This window comes from Symsagittifera roscoffensis, chromosome 8 (genome assembly GCF_963678635.1).
Source record: "Symsagittifera roscoffensis chromosome 8, txSymRosc1.1, whole genome shotgun sequence".
NCBI lineage: Eukaryota > Metazoa > Xenacoelomorpha > Acoela > Convolutidae > Symsagittifera > Symsagittifera roscoffensis.
In genome coordinates, this window is record NC_087069.1 from 38,478,520 (window position 1) to 38,482,804 (window position 4,285).

Below are 4,285 nucleotides of genomic sequence, written 5' to 3' on the forward strand. Positions count from 1 at the left end.
AAGAAGATGAATAGAGGGATGCCTCTGTTGACGGACTTATGCCTGGCAATGAGGTCGGACCCTATGGGGATAATCCGGGGCCTAGAGGAGGTGGTGACCTGCATTTATGATCCAGCAGTGACGTACGCATTCCCAGATCCCCTGGTGACAACGTATCGTCACTCTGTGACGCACTTGAGTCTTATCAGCATACTGGATGGGACGGCGCTCAATTGGTGTCAGCAGGAGGTGCTTAGAACGCGAATGAGCAACACGGTACTCTTTGGAAAAGTGAAAGATGCCGAGCTGATAGTGTACAACTTCAGAGGACAAATGCAATGTAGAATGGGAGGCAAGCGAGAGGGTCCCATCGAAACGTATCCCAAGTTTTGGAACTTGAACCCATTGACGGCAGACGGGCGAGAGATCTTGAGGATTCCTGCCTAAAAAGAATGCTTTGCACTAGTCAAGAGGGAGCTGGAGGCCATAATGGAGAAAGAAATCCTTACAGCCGCCATGCCTGAGTTTCCGGTAGTCAGGAGGATGACCTTGGGGATGAACAGTCCCCTGGTAGTTCCCTCCATCATGGCGAGGATGACGACGGAGGAAATGCAGAAGTATTTCACTGATGGCTGGGATCCCCTGTTCATCGGCTACACGGCGGCGGTCTACTTCCATACTAGCGAGGCGAAGATAAATTCGTGGACGACGCAAGCGAAAAAGATGAGAGGTTCGCAGCCCCCCGGATATGAGGTGCGGAAGGTCTTGAGAGCTCATGAGCAGCAAGGACTAGAGAACATGCTACCAATATGGGATGATGGCAGGATGATCATGATGGAGGGGCACGTCGCATTGGTGGACGATATGAAATTTGCAACAAGAAAGTACAGGGCACCCTATGGCTTAGAACAGGTGGAAATGAGACAGGAGGAAAAAGAACTAGATGCAGCAGGTCAACTGCACGTAGCCCTGACGGAATACAAGAAATTGGACCCTACGACACCATCACCACTGTCAGTGGACACGCCTGGAGACAAGAGGAGTGGACCCGTTGAGGACCGGTTCAAAAGAATTCTCGAGAGAAGGAGACATGAGTCAGAAGAAGAGAGTATGGATGAAACTCTCAGTGAAGCCGGTGAAGACATGGAAGTGGGGAATACGCCTGAACCAGGGCCATCAGGGGAGGAGCTCACCACTCAAGAGCTGTTGAAAGACTTGAACGAGGAGAATTGGGCAGATACTGCCACCCCACCTCTGAATCCGTCCCCCCGGAAGAATCTGGAATTGCCATTGGCAAATGAGACCTTCAATATGGGGATGATACTCTTGAGCTCGGAGGAAAGGGAAAAGAACACTTTCGAAGGGAACAGGGACATGTTCCTGGGGTCCCTGAAGGACGATGCTTGGCAGGAGTTCTTGGAAGAATTCAATCAAGAAGTGGGCAGCGAGACGACGCTGGACAAATTCAAGGAGGAACTGTGGGACACAGTCGTAAGATTTGGAGAACCGCTTCTGATAGGAACGGGCCTGGATGAGAAGGCGAGAAAAGAGCTGCTGAGCAAGCTGGTAGAGCTGAGGAATTCACGATCGAAGACTAGAGAAGAGAAATGTGAGGACAGCTCTACTCTGAAACAAAAAACTGTAGATAAAATAGTTGATGATATAAAAAGGGATAAGGTTGGGACTAGTAATATGATTAAAAGTACTAATATCCTTAAGGCTCGAGCAGGGGGGAGGCAAGAGTTGGAAGGGTTGGAGGTAGACAGAGAGGTCGAATCAGTGATGATAACCACGACACCCTCAAGCAGAGATGTGAAAACTCGCAAGAGAAAGAGAGAGATGGAGGGATTGGGTAGTCCTTCTGTGGATGCTGTCTCGGAAGGAAACTTGAGAGAGACGGCGCCCATGGTTTTGGCTCGATGCAAGACGGCGGCATACAAGAGCAACACGGAGCTCAGAAGACCACTCGAAATAGAGAGGAAAATAGAGGCTTCCACCAGTTCGACATCGGAGGAAGACTTCAAGCCTCAGAAGATAAACGTAAAGAGAGGTTCAACGAACGGACAGACATGGGAAGTGGATGTCGGCAAAGAATGGATCTCGAAGGCACACCAGGCCACGGGCAAGCAAATGGCGAGTGATCCACTGGAGAGGAACAAGACGAGGAACACCTCCCGGACGTGGTGGGTGGCCCTCGAGACATTGAAGGAAATGGAGGACTGCTTGAAGAAATTGGACAGTGGAATAGCTCGCAAGCGACGCAATTGGGCCACCCAGCAAAAGGCCGAGGTTAACAAAATAGAAATGGCGAATCAGCTGAAGAGGTCCTGGCAGAACTTGTTGAAGGATCCTTTTGAAAAGGCGATGAGGACACCCTCATCAGCACCGCCATTAATGGCGAATCCCTTCGTTAGAACTGCAGGACAATTAATGTTCACCTGGAGTCTGGTGGGAATAGAGTTGGAGACATTGACCTCGTATGACAGGCTGAAGTTGGGAAGCAAGAAGCTAGATGTGTATCAAGCATTGATGCAAGACGTGGCCAAGGACAATTCAGGCTTGAGCCTGGCTAGGAGAAAGGATGCCACATGTTTCTTGAGATGGATAATGTCAATGATGTCTGATAGTACCATCTTGGCATGCCACCAGAGAGCAAGCGGGAGTAAAACCATGGAAAAAAGAGTCTCAACGATCATCTTGAACGTGTATCAGAGTACAGGGATAGAAAAGGAAGATGGTTCCAGACTATCCCTAGAGAACCACAGAAAGCTAGACGAGGTACGGAGGTTCTATAATAAGAAATTCGAAGAAGATCATGATGTTCACCGTAACCTGGCCTCGTCAGAGAAGTACTCGAGACCCAGCGAGAAGGGGGAATACCAATACGTGTCAGGAGTGATGGGAATAGCCTATAACCCCTTCTTAGACTCAGAAACTGGAGGCGCTCACAGGAACCACGAGGTGGCGGAGCTACTGAAGTTTTGGACAGAAAGAATAATTGAAATAGATGGGGTGGAGAAAGAGGGGCCGAGCCTGGGCCTGATTCTTGAGAAAACACCGGAGATGGTGAGCACACCGCGCTCAAACAAGAGAGTTGAAGTGAACATGGGTGATGGCAATGGCTTGCTGATCACGAACTTGGGAGTGGTATGGAAGTTACTAAGACCCTCCTAGTGCCCACATCCCCACGCAAGTCTGATCGAGGAGACCACCGAACGGGTGAGGTTAGCTCCAACGGAAGATGAAGATTTGGTGAAATGGAGTGTGGTACACAAACTGATCTTACCTCAGATGAAGGTGTCAGGCGAAAAAACGAACAGTCTCGAGTCAACAAAGAAGATGGAGCCGGGTAGCTGTCTGGATTCTACGTGTGGTAGTGGAGAGCACACCTGCGATGGACGATCATGTGTCAGAATATTGTCCTTTCAAAAAGAAGATCTGGTTACTTGGTTTGAAGACATCACGGAAAGGGAGAAAAGTGAAGTACAAATAGTGGCGGAGTGTTACGCGAGAACTACGGTGAACATAGCGACAGCTCTCGGATTCTTCTCGAGAATGTGTAGTCTGCAGTCACTGGAGAGACTAGAGTCTGAACACCATTTAGTGACGGCGTTGAGCGTGGAATCATGGCCGGGAGTGTTGCAGGTGACTCAAAAACATATCCGGAGCTGGAAGGTTGGTCTCGAGGCAGAAATGGGGCAGAAATGGGGCAGAAACCGAAGAAGAGAATTCAGAACGATCGAACAACAATCGCGGGAAAGTTGCAAGAAAAATCAGTAGGAAATTGCTATTCGCAATTTCCGCCACAGTAATAACCTAGAGTAGAGCTGTCCCATTCGAAACAGAGACAAGAGTATTCCCACGAACTGGATTATTGTGACTTGACTGGAGTATTATTCTAAACTGGACTAGAGTGAACCTTCGGTGGAAAGGTGGACAGCTTGAGTGTCCCAATGGTTCACGAGAAATTATAGTCTAGAGTACAAACTTGTTCTTGTTGTTAAAACTGACCAACATTAAACTCATTTTAGTTACATTATTTAATTCTCGAGTTGATTACCGACTTGATTACTCCCAGTTCTTGAGCGTGCTACAATGTGAGTACTAATTTAACTTTCTAGAGTGTGTTTTATGATTTTTATGTTGAGGTAAGGCGAGTATTAGGTTGATCCATCTGAAATGGATCAAAGTTCCACTGTCTAATAAAAAGTAACTTAGCGGATTGTTCCGACCCGGTTTTTAACGGCGTTCATATATTTTGGGTATCTAGAGACCTGAGTATGGGGACGTTATTATTTCTAGAGTG